The 16,209-nt window shown below is 35.8% G+C and overlaps 1 protein-coding gene across 7 annotated transcripts in view; it reads left to right on the top strand.

Annotated features, from left to right (window-relative positions):
• Positions 1–16,209, top strand: part of LOC141422491 (putative Polycomb group protein ASXL3) — a 59,364-nt gene that overhangs the window by 13,083 nt on the left and 30,072 nt on the right. For 2 of the 7 annotated variants that reach the window (XR_012447070.1, XR_012447069.1), the window contains exon 1: positions 955–15,926. The exons of 3 other annotated variants lie outside the window; for them this stretch is intronic. The gene's annotated coding sequence lies outside the window, so the exon portion shown is untranslated. Of the gene's footprint in view, positions 1–954; positions 15,927–16,209 lie in introns of those variants that run through there. 2 more of the 7 variants (XR_012447068.1, XR_012447067.1) reach the window with 2 other exon arrangements.

Raw genomic sequence — 16,209 nt, 5'->3', positions numbered from 1 at the left:
TTTCCTCTGAAACCTATACTTCCCTGATTTAGAAGTTACTATATGATATCTGTTCTGTTTTCCCCCAATCGACTAGTTTTTTAGAGTTATGTACAAATGGCCTTTGTATAGTATTTATAACATAGTTTGACTGTAGTTATAACATAGTTTAATGTAATTCAGGATCTGATCTATTTAGGTCTTCACACACTGAAATATATATTTCTGCATGAAGCTTCCAGGTACTTTCTGAATGCAAATAAGTGTTTTTATTCACTGCCTAAAATGTTAAGTTTTCTTTCATGAGTTGATCATTACCTTTAGTGGATGTTAACTTAGCCAAAGAGAACAAACCTTTCTTCTGTATGAAGTAAATCCTCACTCAATCCTCTGAATGTTTTGATAAGGTCAGCTGAATATGCCTCCTTATTTCATGTAGCGTTTATGGACTTCTCAGTGTTATTGCTGTCATGTCCTGCTAGGCATTTAATAGCACCTCTCTTCTTCCAGAAGCCAAAATGAGTCAGATATAGCCTTAGAAAATGTCTACCTCTTCTCCTCCACCTCTTTTTTTTTAATCTTTTCTCTTAGCTTTGTGGAAACCTAGCCTTATCTTTTCAGCTGAGAATGAGGTAGAGGTGCAGAGGGCTGGTGTTTATTCATGCTCAGCTCTGGGTGCTTACTGTGTTTAAAGAGAAAAACATGTTGAGCCCAGATCCACCAGCAACCTTAAGGAGAGAATGAGAAAAAGAAGTATAGACTATTCAAAATATCATGTGCTTATTCTCAACCTTTCTCCAGTTTTTCTGTGTCTGTCTTGTCAGTTTTTCCTAATGCTATCTTTACCAGCCAAGTTCCAGGAACTAAATAAGGAAAGGTGGACTATTGTCTGCAGGAAAAAGAAAAACCAGTGGGTAAAGATATATGTTGCATTTCCTTTTAATCTAATGACTCTACTTTTTGGCCTTCAGAATTCACAGTTCACTGAGTTTAACTTTATAGTATGAAATGTATTTATGAAAGTTAAATTGAGTTTTATTTTTTTATGTAGAAATAACCTAACTAAGGTTAACTCTGTTCACTCATAAAATTTTTTATCTCTTATAGATGCTTGTGGTAGGTAACTTAAGTGTAAAAAGTAACTCTAAATACATGAAAAGTGTCACTTAAAAATACATATAATGGAGAAATAAACAATAGGAATTTAATAAAACCTCGTTTGTCATCATTTTTTCCATCTTTATGTTGATGAATAGTATCTATATGAAAAACTAAAGTTATTAAATATTTTTGGTCTTTAATACATGGGTCAAAGGTATTTTCCTATAGTTTGTAGGTTGGTGCATAATTCTTGCATTTTTCCTTCTTGGGGGACATATACAGTTCTTTTCTAGCCAGGTCAGTTGTTGTGTTACCTCTGGCTTGAAGCTTTTCAGAGCTAGTGTTTGATCTGCCATAGGCTGTGGTGATCACAGGAGCCAGCAGCAAGCTAGACTTTCAGTTAACCTGGCTATTGGTTATGTGGATGTGGATATGTGTAAGAAATGTGTATTTGTTTGAATCCACTGGTATTTGGAGGTTGGTTTTTACTGTTGCATATTCCTGCCAATCCCTACAGACAGTCTTTGTAGCCTGCAGGTATTTTATTACAGGCCACCTTTTACCTCTGTTTATGAGACACTAAATGTCTGATTACATGTTTAAGAGGTAGATTAGGCAATTGAAGTTAAGTCTCTTCTTTCCTTTCTGTATCACATTAAATTGATTTATAAAATCTTCTCCAGTATTTGTGCTTTGATATGTTAAACCAGTAAACAATACAGAATTTTTATTACTAGTCTTTTGTGTTCCATCTTAGAAAATTCTGTTTATATTTTTGCCTTGTGAAACAATTGCTTTTTCTCTAATCTGTCTCCTGAGGAGGAACCTATTCTAACAAGCAAAAGTAGAACAATTATTGTTACAGAAATTGAGTTCCAAGACAGTTAAAGAGATAGGAAAAGGCACTGGACATTTTCAACATGTTGAGGTTTCCCAGTTGAGACAAATCATGTTTCATTGAAAAGGTATGGCCAGATCTCCATGCTACTGGGAATAGGAAAACATACACTGTAGTCCTTCTTTCTTCCTCCTGCCTTTTGCCCTAGAGGAGGGTTGATTAAGAAGCACCCCAACTAGTGGATTATATTTCCCTTCAATCTGTCTCAGAGATTACAGTCTAAATTTCCTTTCCTCAGAGGACTGGGTCCTCCTCAGACTGTTTCCCACCATTCCCTATTTTTCTGTACATACAATATACAGCAACTCCTGACAGCTGACAAACTACCCATAAAACCCTAGCACTTCATGTAGGAACAGGGGAAAGTTGAAGAAAACTGGTTCTGAAACCTGCAGACCTTCACAGAATCTATTAGCCATCTGAATGAGAAGAACAGTGTCCAACCCTTCAGCTCACCAATAGTCAGCCATGTCTGTACTATGTCATAAATCAAAACCTCAAACCAGGAAATTTTCTGAAATCCTTCACCAGTCTTTTCCTCAAATGGGGACAGAGATAATGTGTTAAATTGTATATATATTTTTTTACTCTGGCATAATTTATCTATAGAATTCACAATGAATTCTTTAGCTCCTAAAATTTTGGCCTTTATACATTAGTGTAACCACTTAATTGTAATTATTACAGGTAAAGACACCTCTCAATAGCTAGGGTCACAAAACAGAATTTCATCTTCCTGTTTTTAATTTATTATGATAAGCAGTGAATGTGTTTTATACTTACAAATGCCTACTCTGGAGTAGGTACAGAGATTATCTGAAGGTTTGTCTTCTTGTATGTTTCTGTACTTAGTGGCAGGTATAGTTATCTCTTAAACCCGAATGCAAGGATAGTTAACAGCACTCTCACCACTTTTTCTAGACATAGTTTGCATTGGGAGGACTGATTTCTTGAGCGTTTAATGCCTCCTGTATGTAGTTGAATGAATATAAGAGAACAACATCTGGTCTAATTTATCTGCAGGCATAATTTAATAATGCTGAATGGTAACCTCTGGGAACAATCTAAGAAAGATTTTATGTGAGTACTAATTTAGAGCTGGCTAATAGGTAACTCTTTATTTGTATTCCTTCTGTCAGAGGGATAGATATTTTGATCACATCAAAGATAATCATGTTTCTTTATTTTAACATCAAAATGTAGTATTATAGAATAGTAAGTTTCTAGCTGGGTTGTGTTCTCAACTTGTAAATTCAAAACAAAGGAAGGACTAGGAAGCAATACAGACTATCAGATTTCATAAAGAACCTTTTGTTGGCAAAGCTATGTTTTAATATTTCATTGCCTCTTTAAAGAGACTTAGTCTGTGTTTCATATCTATAATACTGACTGATTGAAAACAGTTCTGCTTGCTGTGTGCCGATGAACGCATCCTTCTTTCTTCTAGCAAGTGGTTTAAGAGGCAGAACCAGAAAGAGGGTAGAGTGGATATTGAAAAGCTTGGCTAATATTAAGGCAGTTAGTACATCAAGTAACGTATAATGGTAATTGCCTCAAGACTTTATTCAGCATAAATCTTGTTTGCAGATATTTTAAGGTATCAGAATTACTTGAGTACAGTAAATCAGGATGAGAGATCTTTTAGTTACTTTTTAGAAAAAAGCATTATGCTAAACTTTTATACATGACTGTAATTAGAAAGGGGACACAATATCATGTAATCCTACTGCTCTGGAGAAAGGACTCTGGGTCATATTTCTAAAATCTTAGGACACCTGCTTCATATTTTTAAAATGTTAGTCTTTCTTTTTGAAGCCTGGGAATCAGGAATTCCTTGAGCCATTACTCATTTGATTTAAGTTCTAGGTAAACACTTTTTACTATTAGAATTATATACAGCCTGGTGAGCTCCTCATATTATAAATTTTTTAAATGTTTTAGATATCATCCCTGGGTAGATCAAAGTATATATTTCAATCTGACTTCTCAACATTTTAGTTCATTAAGAATGCATTGGGCTGGAGGAGTAGCTCAAGTGGTAGAGTACCTGCCTAGCAAGTGTGAGGCCCTGAGTTCAAACCCCAGTATTGCCAAAATCTATAACAAAAAAATAAGAATGGGTTGCCAGTGATGAAGATGTTTTGTCAATGGCTATTGTATTCATTTTTAAAAGGAGTCAGAAAAATTAATAAATTAATATCTGACTTACAAGTGTTTGTGCTTTTTAATTTATTTTTTTTACAGTGCTGGGGATTGAACCCAGGATATTTTTTTCCTTAATATCCTGTCAAAGGAAACAGTTATGTAAGTAATTAGTGTAACAGACACTTTGGTCGTGAACATTTGACTTTTTAACTAATTTAATGAAGAGGAAAATTTGCTGAAGACTGTACAGGAGACTGGCATGTCCTAAGTAATACCTAGAAGGAAGAATTGACTGTGTCCAGGATGTTCTCAGCTCTATTACTGTCTGCATAGTAGTCTTATTTTCTGGTCCTGGCTTCTTCCAGGTGGGTAGGAACATGGCTTCCAGTAAGTGGTAGGGCTCTATCCCATGGGTGTCAATGTCAGAAAGCAATGAGATGTGGTTTTGTTGAGTCTTAGTCTTACATATTCTGGAGAAGACCAATGTATGGCCCTCCTTGTATATTCAACTCCAGCCTTCCCTCCTTTCCATTGCTATTAGTCATCTCTTCATTATCTGGAGGATTATGACAGCTGACAGCTAACATTTCAACTAAAATGGGAAAGGATACTCTTCAGAAGGAAATAAGGAGTTGTGTACACAAACTAGTAAGTTCAGTTCATCAGTACTGCCCAGTCATTTATTCATCTTGTTTTCATTCACTTGGCAAGTTTTTAAGTATCTACCATGTGGTAGGCACCAGATATACAGCAGCAAACAAACATGCGTGTCACAATGACTACACTTCCCTAGGATTTGAATTACAGCCCCACTACCAGAAATAGGATAAGCAGAGGTCGTTTCCATGTAGGCTAGATTAGCGGTTTGAAAGAACTTGAAAAAAGACATATGGCTTAGTTTCCCTCCTTTTATTTTAAATCTGTTTCTAAGTGAATTATGTCCTTGCTACTTTCCCTTCCCCCATTATCATTGAGCCAGAGAATAAGTGTCTCCAGGGATGGTAATGATGTGTTTTATTGTGTGTGTGTGCTTGGTAAATATTTGTTAAATCAGTGAATTATTGGGGAGGTGATGCTCTTATCCAACTAGAGTCAGGATTAAAGAGTTACTATTAACTGTGACAAAATAAGCATCATTGTCTTTGCCATTCTTCAGCATTTAAGTAGGCATAATCAGATAATTCGACATAACAAAGTCATTTTATATAATTATTTAAAGATATATTTTACAACTAATTCCTTCTGGCAGATACATCTGGATGCTGTGTTATTTTACACTAGTTTGTGGAAATAACATTGAAAAAATTTCCTGACTCAGATTGAATGATGATTAATGTTTGCTTTAGAAAAAATTCAATCTACCTATATTTCATTTCTGCTCAGTGCTTTATAAGGCATAAAACTGTTTCTGTGGTTTGAGTATTGACTTTGGTTCTTTTTGTAGCTGTTTTAAATTAGTTACCTTCCATTACATAATTTATGTAATAAATACATAATTTATATAATTTACATAATACACAGATATTGTATAAGTATACAGTTTAAAGATTATGAAAGTCGTTTGTGATTTTAAATACAAAAGCACAAAAAAGTATGAAATTTCCTCCTTCAGCTATTTTATTCCACTCTGCAGGGTAGTAATTGTTAGCACTGAATATTTTAATATGATGTGTGTGTAGATGGCAATTTCTGGGTGTGTGAATATGAACACTACATACATTTTAATTTATACTTCCTCTATACATATCATTCTTTAACTTGCTGATTTTTACTCATCACTTTCTCATGGACTTCCTTACTTGTCCGTGCATATTTTCTTATTCCTTGCCTTACTTGCAAGCAATGCATTATTTTTTGGCTTATATATACCTTCACTTATTTAACCATCTCCCTCTTAGGTTAGATTTTATCTTATGTTTTCATTGTTGCAATTCCATACAGTGCTTCATTGAAGATGCCAAATGGTTGTATATTTCTGCAAAATTACTTAAAGGTGAACTAAGGCTAGTGAATAGGACTGCCTACTTTTTCCATCTTAAGAGTTCTTTGGGAAGGTGACTGGGAAGTAGTGTAGAGGTCTGGTAGAAATGAAACAATTTGAGTTGTAATACACATGTGCATGGAAACAACACAAGGAATCTCCCTGCATAGCTGTCTTCATCTCAAACTAGCAAACACACTCAGTTTTTCTTACTATCTTTTATGGTTTTTCTTCAACAAAATCGGAGAACAAGAGGGCAAAACAGGTTCTGCCTGGAGGCAGGCCTGGGTGTGGTGGGGAGGTGGCCCACGTAATGTATATACATGTAAGTAAATGGAAATGATAAAGTAAAATTTAAAAAAAAAAAGAGTACTACAAACCTGTCCTGCAGTCAAGTTTGCTCCATTTGATTCAAGCTATTTTATTGTAATGGTAATATACTTGGACCAGGAGGGCATGAGTTTGAAACCTAGCTCTGCTTCTTGCTTGGGACTAGACTGGTATAAATGAATTAACGTAAAAATAATACCTCATTTCACAAAAAATATTACCTGCCCTAATGGTGATTGTGGAATTAAATGTGTTGACCTAAGTCAAGTTTTTCAAAAAGTGCCTGGCCTATTTCTGTTATGCAGTGCTTTCTAGTGTTATGTAACTGTTAGTTGCTATTATTAACAACAATACCTTGTAAGTACTCTTACCATCTCTCGTGATCACTGCTTCAGAATATCATATGCAGAGAAGACTGGCTTTGACTGGAGAATTCCTTGTTGCCCATTTCCGTATGCACAAGAGTCTTTGTCTCCTTGTGTGGGCAAATATATACAGTAAGCAGCCTCACTTTTATAAGTTTTTTACATCCACTATCTACAGATCTGCTCTTTGAAGTTTTACCCATAGTAATATAATATAAACTTCAAGTTTTTAGAGTAAATAAATTTGATTTATTCATATTAGATGTTGGGAATTTTGTCTACTTCGACTTTTTCATCAAATATTCTCAATTATATTTTTGTGATAGGTTTAGAATTTTATGGGAAGTTGCACAGTACAATTTCAAATGTTGTGTTTGCTTTTGTGAAACTCTCATGAAGGCTACTGGCATTACCACTAGGGCTCTGATTTGAGACAATTCCCTTAGTTTAGAAATAGGAAAACCTTTTTGGCGGGAGAGAGTGCTGGGAACCAATCCTAGGGACTTGCACATGATAGACAAGAACTCTACTGCTAACCTATATCCCCAGCCCTAGAATTAGGAAAACCTTTATCTTCCCTGACAAACTCATGTTTCTTTCACTTAGCTAACATGAGTTAACTAACTCTACATTTTTAAACTGCCACGAAATTAGGACAATGTTCCAGGTCAGTCACTGCAGCTTTATCATCAGACACCATTTCCCATTTTTGAAACATTTCATTATCTTTGTCTCTTTTTGAATTAGTGTAGGCTTCTTTTAAGGAGGTGTAATAAGGAAAGTAACACACACAGAAGTTACACAGGTTGTGGATGGGATAAGAATTGAACTGTGAGCGTAATGTCAGACCACGGAGAATCTGCAGACAGGATCAGGGAATGCTGCTGATAACCATGGGAATAGCCATAGGGAATAAGAGAGCAATTGTCCAGAAGACCTTCGTTCAAGTCTGGGTTCTACCTCCTGCTAGCTGGGTAACTTTGAACTTTTCTGTGCCATAGTTACTTCATTTGTCATTTCAAAAATGAGGGAGCAACAGCTTACTGTGATAGAGTTATGAGGAGTGAATGATCTCATATGTGTCACAGAGTGATTGGTGCAGAGTAACATCAATATATTTATTATTTTTAAAAGGAAAGGTCAAAAGTTGAAAATATAAGCTATTGAGCTTTATCTCAACCCTCAACAAAATTCTAGAGTATGTTATGCAGATGACTATAAGCATTTAGAAATGGAGTTCCTGGAAGGTATTATGGATTCTCAGTTAATTCATGTTAAACTAAATTAATTTATCTTTGATAGGATCGTTAGACTTATACATCAGGAAAACATGCCTGTTAAGACCCTAAATTTCAGCCAGTGATTTGATATAAGTCTACAGTGAAACTCTGTTAGAAGTGATGGACAATTATGAACTGGGTGATAGTATAATTAAATGAATTTATAGCAGATTGAACCTCTATAGACAAGGAATATTGATTGAGTAATCAGTATCAGTCTGAAAGAAGATACAGGTGGCAGCCACAAGGATTTGTTTTCTGTTTGATTCTCTCATGAATAACTTGGAGGCATGCATCCAAATCATGCTTGTCAAGTCTGTGGATCTCACAGAATAAAACAGGACAGTGAGCAATTGAACTACGTAGTCATGATTCCCAAAGAACTTTATAAACTTGAATAAATAACCTTCAGCTAAACTGATAAAATTTACCCCATGATCACAGTGTCCCCCCTTTTCGTAAGCTTTTTTCCCTGAGTATGTAGATTTCTGGGAGGAAATCTAGCTGTTATATTGAATAATCAAATATTTATTACTAATAAGATTTCAGAGGCTGCACAAATGGATTGAAGCAAACACAAGTGCATTAAACAAAGATATATTTATGTTGGCAAGCTTGGAAAATACATCACAGAACTGTGAATGTAATTTCAGAAGCAAATGTTGAAAGATCTAGAAGTTTTCACTGAGTGTGAGGTGGTTGCTAGAAAGAGCAAGCAAGCATCATATTAGGGTGTATTAATGTACTTAAATGGGAGAAGGGATTTAATAGCTTCACTATGTTGTATTTTGATTAAAGTGCAGTTAAGTTACTTACCAATGGTATTTAGTTAACATACTTCAATGAGTATAATTGTTAAAGATGGGTTGCATTTTCTGAAAGTGACATCGGAAAGGTGAAGAATATTCAGGAGAGGGTGATTTCGATGGCAGTACCTGCAAACTATTTTATTTGGTGATTGATAAATGAAACCAATGTTCCATTAGCTTGGAAACAAAGGGAGACTTGGCCCCTAGTAATGTTAAAAATATGTGGCAGCATATCATTTGAATAACTTAATGGACCCTATTTTAGATATGTAAATAACACAGTTGACTTTCAAGCTTACATGTCAGGGCAGTGCTTATAATTTAATATTAAATAATGGTGGGTATACTCAAAGGTAAAAATTAGGATTAGATAATAGAAATGAAAGGTAAGTAGAAATTTTACTTGATGCACAGGAAAGAATTTTTAATAACTTGTAGACTGAATAGAATAGTCTGTCCCCAAACTTCTGTAGTAAAAGATTTGTTTCTCATTAAGTAAATGTTTTACTTTTTGAAACAGGTTTCATATATCCTCATTTAAAAACAGGTCTTGTCTGGGGGTGTTGGTTCTAGTGGGGGAGGAAAGAGTGCAGGAGGGTGAATGTGGTGGAAATATTGTATGCGTGTGGATGAAAATGGAAAAGTGAGACCTGTTGAGACTCTTCCAGGAATGGGGGCAGAGGGAATAAAGGAGAAAGATGGAGGAGGTGAATTCAACTATGATATATTTAAGAACTTTTGTAAGAAGTTGTACCTCCAGTACAACAATAATAAAAATATTTTTTCTTTTGCTTTTAGTGGACATTGACTATGTTCTGAGTATTTCACTTACCATGTATTTCTTTATAAAAACAGGATGTCAGCTGTACAAGATGGCACTAGGTGCTATATGGTGCAGGTGTTCTTATGAATTTTGGTGGAGTATGTTTGACTGTGACCAGGAGATGGGGGTTGGGATAACCACATCTAATGTCAGTCTTTTTCTTGTAAGTCTTTTCTCTGTAATGACAAGAACTATGTTTCTGGGTTGAGCACAAAGGGGTTTTTTTTCCTCTCAGTAGTATTAGCTAATGTTTATTAATGCTCATTGCTGTAGGCAGTCATTTGGCTCATTGGAATAATAAGTGCTTTACATCCATTACCCCACTTAGTCCACACAATAGCTTTTATGAATGAAGAAGTCAAGAAACTGAGACTCAGGAAGGTTGAATATCTTACTGAACACCAGGCAGGTAGTAAGTAGGGGCCTCCTGATTCACCTCACTCTCGTGTATAACTTTCATTATTATTTTATAAAAATTCTAATATAGAATTAATCAAAACTTCTCTCCAAATTACTTTGATATTTGTTTATTGAAGCCTGTTTAGCACAGCTATAGTCGCGGGATGTATGTGTGGATGATGACGAAGGTCCTTAATCTCATTAAACTTGCAGGGTAGCGTGAACAATATCATTAAACAGATTACACTAATTAATGACAGTTTTGACAGTTGCTACCAAGGGAATGTACATTTTTAAGCTATTATTTGAGAGTTCAAAAATGATTTTTCTTAAGCGTGGGTTTGTGAGATGGAATGTGGGTATATTATCTTGATTATAGGCCCTCAGTTTCTGCCAACAGCCTGTGCTCATGAGGAGTGGTTGAACTTAGTAGAAGGAGCAGATTTCAGTGTCCAGTAGGCTAGTCTTGCTGCTTACTAGGCTGTGCACATTCTCTTTCCATAGGGTGGTGTTTTTATGTGAGATGGGGCTGACTCTCAGGGCTATTATGATATTTTCCATATATTTTAAGTCACACATTCATGAGGACTACTATAGTGTATAATTTTCCCATAAAATGCTTTCAAATAGAATAGAAAATTGTAAGTATCATCTTTAACCCTTCAATTAGTAACCACACATGCCAGAAGTGGCGAACCACCTAGTTGAGCTGTAAGTGCTGGGCAATTGGTAAGGTGCTTAACTTTTTATGTGATATATATTCTCATCTGAAGACTGTTGGTGATTCAAATTCATGTTTCATCAAAATGGCATGGACCTTTCAGCTTTCTCAATAGTAGTAGAAATAGGAAATGTTAAATATAGGAATTCCAGAGTCTGTTGTAATAATGTAAAGCTCCTAGTGAGGACTTGGCATGCAGAAGTCGTTTAATAAGTATTAGCTGCTTTTATTATGTTTAAACATTGTTATCATCGGTATCATTATGTATACAAGTCTTACTCACTTGCTATCTTTGTGGCATTGAACCAATTAGCTCAACTCTGTACTTCTCAGAGAATGTTAATAATATCTCCTCTATGCATCTCTTGGAGTTGTTGTATAGATCAAATAAAATAATATGTTGTGTGAAAACAAATGAAATACCATACATTGTGTGAAAGCATGCTGCATAATGGTCTTTTGTTGGTATAACCCCGTAATCATTTTCCCCAGCACGAGGCCTTAAACATTAAAACCCTATAGTAAATTGCCAGTATGGATAGGAGAATATAAATTAATGTTAGTAAAAGGGAGGAAGCCTGGTCATTAATACCCATTTAGAATTCTACAAATGTAAACTCTGAAATGATTTTTAAGTTCTGGAGGTGTTTTTTTCTTTTTGGAATGAAATAAGTAAGCTCATAGCAAGTTTTATTTAGGGCTTGATGGGCTAAAATTTTAACCTTTGAGTTAATACTAGTCTAAGGTGTTTATTTTAGAGACACTTTAATTTCTGATTGAAAGATGCTAAGAAATTCTTGAGTAAGCCTTAAAATGTCTGCCAGTGTTCTTGGACCAGAAAGATACCTAAAAACTGGGCATAGTACATGGAAGATGTGTGATTCACCTGATCTGTGCCCTCAGTAGTGGCACACCGTCATGCTCCTTCTCTCAAATACATTGCTGTCCTTTTTGGCAGATTTGTTTCTGCCCCTACTGGGGCATGCAGAATTCTGGGGGAGAAAATTTCTGAGCTAAAACTGAATTGCCTCAGACTTGTATGAATTTAGACGTCTTTCAGATTGTCTCTAATACAGTTAGTCAAGAAGGTAAAAATCTGACGGTGTACTTAGCATTTCTGCACATTTGTTCACTTTTGGTGAAAAATACAAGATCTGTCATTAGGAATGGATACATATCCTTTGTGTCCCTGGAAATGGAGAGTCTCCATTTTAGAAAGTAGTGTTGAATTTGAAACCTTTCATGTAATTGAAATGTGGAAGAAAATAAGTCCCCGAGAAGTGAAAGGCCTTGAGAGATGCAGGGCAACTCCTGGAGAGTGAGAGTGAAGTAGAATCACAAATATAGCTCCACCATAGGCAGGCAATATGTTTTACAAAAAAAGGAAGGACATTGATGCAAAGACTGAACACCAGGACAGACTCTGATTTGTGCAGAAGAGACAGGGATGTCTTGCCAGTGGTTTCTAATTACAGTCTTTTCTTAGCAGTGCTCATTCTTATACTTCTAGCTACAGATATTCTTAGCAAAATGCATCAGTTTTAGGGACCTGTTATTGAGGAAATAAATGATAAAGGAGTCTAAGTATTCAGTACAAATTTTTTTGAAACAGACTAGAAAAGGTCAGATTTTAGCCAAAGTAAATAATGTAGGAAAGAGAAATAAAACAGAGAGACATTAGGAAGGAGAGAAAAATCTTACTATTTGTAAAAAAAAAAAAATGGTTCTTTCCTGTTGTACCATTCAAACTGTTAAGAATTCAACAAGGTGTTCATGAGATAATAATTATCACAATTAAATGGCATTTGTATGCATTAGCAATAATATGTGAAAATATAGAAAAAAGTTGCAACTGAAAATATAAAGCAATGAAAAGGTTATTACAGGTTTAAAAATAAATCTTAAATGGAAAATAATGTGTGTAAATTTCCTCCAAATTTAATTAGATGGTTCATTCAATTCCAGTCTCAATTCTTTTGGAAAAATAAAGTAAGTAATTAGAAACTCAAGAAGGAATAAAGACAGTAGTGTCCTGTTCAGAGAGTGAAGTCCATTACAGTGTTTCAGTAATTACAACATTGTATAGCATATTGATTGACTAAAAGATCAGCGGAACCCTGTGGGACCCTTAGACAAGCCCCCCAAGGTTCCTTGAAGTGCCTTTAGCCAGTAAGAGAGGAAGTATTGGGGCTCTGATCTCCCTCATCTCCAGTTCAAAAGATGAGCTCCATTTGTGTGTGTGTGTGTGTGTGTGTGTGTGTGTTTTATATTGGCGTCCCACATTTATGTATGGGTTTTACATTTTGAAAAGTTTTCATTGTCCTGGTATTCATTTTGGTAGTAGATGCCTCAGTAACCATACATAGCTAATAAAATAAATCATGTTGGGGGAAATGTGTCTTATTAATGTGAAATAGGGATATAAGTCAATATATCACCTAGGTGCAAAAATACAAGCATCAGATGAATTAGAAAATAAATATGTTTTAAAAAAAACTTGAGAGAAACATTTGTAAACATTTGCATGCTCTCTGGATAAAAAGAATATACATTAAAGCAGTAGAAGCCAGTGGAAAAGACTAATGGAATTATTTGCATAAAAATAGAAAACTTTACATGTATCACAAAAAATTCTCAAGTCAATAATGAAGCCAAGTAGTGCCTCATAGCCAAGAGCTTGCTGGGGCAACAGGCGTGTTCTTGGTCTACCATTTCTGTCTGACAGCTTAGGATGTCCTTGTACTCAGACTGAGGCTTCTCCCACTTTAATGCTTTACAGTATGGCTGCCTGTGAGTCTGATTCATGTCTCTTCCATGTGTCATAATATTTTGATGTTAATCGATGCTTTGTTCTGTGATGGTAATTTCTCCTTATCTTTTATTCTACTAATGTGTACACAGCTAGAGTTCAGTAAAGCTTGCTGACACCCTGGAACTTCCTTCTCTGTCTCCTTTCTGTCTTGCAGGAACTGAGGGTGACTTCTGGTGTTCTTTGTGGTTTCATCATTTCCTTCCTGACTCTTTTCCACTTCATGATGTAATTCTTGGCACTTTACTTCCTTTGTAGAGTAGGAAGTGATGTCATAGAGAAGGGGATAGGGCTATCCAAATTCTCTCAAATGCTGGGAGCAGCTGCCTAGGTGTGCTGAAAGGCCTGTACTCAGGAAGAGAAACAGGGGATCCTCTACAGTGAGTAACCCCACCTTCAAATGCATCCAAATTTCCATTAAAACTTTGTCCAGGACAGTGGAATTTCTTCTTCAGCCCTATGTAGAGTGAATCACTTTGCCTTCAGACAATCCCAGTTTAGCTCACTTTTCCTCTTTCTACCTTTTTTCCCCATCCCCTTTCTTCCCACCATTCTGAGCCTCTCCCCTCCCTCATCTTTTCTTGCTTAGTGTATGTCTGTATCTACTGATCTTCTGCCATACCTTTTATGAGACACTGTTAGTGTTCCTAGCATTGCCTCTCATTTGGGTTGATGCCCATCCTGTATATAGTCCATGTGACCATAGCATCTCCTTTCAATAATTAATAAGTATGCATTGTTCTACTCACAGTTCCTCTTTTTATAAAAAAAAATGTTGACAACATTGTTTTGATGTCTATTTTTTCCTCCTTTCCATGTCATCAAATCTTCCCCCATTTTCAGCTTTATTGTGCAGTTTCCATATTGCTTCTCTTCCATATTTTTATACTCTACTGTTATCCAATATAAGGTTTTGCCTGTGTTCCTTTTTGTCCCTTTCCAAGTTTTCAGTTCAGCTCCCCAGTGCTGTCCTTGGTGAGGGCTGTTTTTCTTCTTTCCTGTTTACATATCTGTTGCCACATCTCTTTCTAGTGTGGTTAATTCTGTGACCTGTAAAGAACTCACCAACTATGAGCAAGGGACTGACCAAGATTGGGACAATGGGGAAATTGCCTGGGAACTGGAAAGTGGATACTAGGAAGCCACTAAAGCTGACAGGGGCAGGCTGTATGTCACTCACTGGAGAACCTTGATGAACAGAGCCTTTGCTGGTGAGCTAGTTTAGATAAGGCTTCCAGAGTAGAAGAAATCACAAGAACTATTTCCAGTACATTGGGCAGTCTTTTTTAAAGTGACCCTATTAATTTTAAATTTTAAAATATTTATTGTAAAAAATTTTAGTAGCATAAATTAATTATACAAAGGGGGTTCATTGTGATATTTGTATGTGTGACATTTAATTTCATATGTATGGCATACATACATATATTGTGCTTTGATCAAATTTACCCCATTTGTATTACTCTTAAAGTTTTCTTGCTGTTTTTTTCTTGGTGGTTTGAACTCAGGGCCTCATGCTTGGTAGGCAGGCACCCTACCACTTAAGCCATGCCTCCAGACCTTAATTCTTAAGAATAATCCTTCTGGTAAATGATCATAAATTAGAACTCTAGCATCATTAAGTTGCTTGGGCCATGACCTGTGTACAAAGCTCCAGTGTAACATCGTTCAGTAGGTGTCATTTACCCTTGGAGGGGGCCCTTGTAAAATTATGTGTAGACTTGTTTCATATACCCATATGTGGTACCTATGGGAGAGCAGTGTGAGCTCTACTGCTTTCTGCATGGAATTAAGTCCTTGGGCAAAAAAAGAAACCTCATTACTGGGGTGAGAGTGTAATGTCTGTGGAAATAATCAACTCTTTCTTAGGTGTTCTAAACACTTTGTTTAAGAGAAATCCTTTTCCAAAAGAATTTTAGGTCAGAAGAGGAAAGAAAATGGGACTTAGCTTATAAAGCTGTGTTGGGCTGAATGGAAAGAGGAAAGGGTTCACTTGAAATTAGTTGGAAAAGGCAAAAGAGAGGAAACTGAGCTGAACTGGAAAATACATAACTACGAGTGACTGATTGCTCTATGCTTCTTTCAACATTGTACCATGCCAATTTTATCTTCTTTCTCATTTTTAAAAAATACAAGGTTGATCAAAATATGAATCCCATGACGTTGTTTCTGGCAAGAATTCTGTTCTCTGCTATCAGTGGTATTCAGGCTCCATGCTTCTAAGGACCTGGGAACTCAGGAGACATTTCAATAGCTTGAAAACTTGTCTTTACCTATAACACATCAGTAAGTTTTCAAATAAAGGAAATTATATGCATTTATTGACTAGCTTCTTTAGGTTTTACTTTTTTTATTGTTATGCTGGGTGGGGGAAGATTGTGGCATTTACAAAAGTTCTTACAGTATATCAAATATATCATGTTTGAATTTGCCCCTCCATATTCTCCTTTGTTCCCCTCTCCCCCCATTCCTGGAATAGTTTCAATGGGCTCATTTTCCATTTATATATATGTGTACATAGTATTTGCACCATATTCACCCTTCTACTCCCTTTCCCCATAATCTCCCT

Source organism: Castor canadensis, chromosome 4 (genome assembly GCF_047511655.1).
Source record: "Castor canadensis chromosome 4, mCasCan1.hap1v2, whole genome shotgun sequence".
NCBI classification, from domain to species: domain Eukaryota; kingdom Metazoa; phylum Chordata; class Mammalia; order Rodentia; family Castoridae; genus Castor; species Castor canadensis.
Note: the sequence above shows the minus strand (reverse complement) of the source record. Positions and strands in the feature narration are given on the sequence as shown.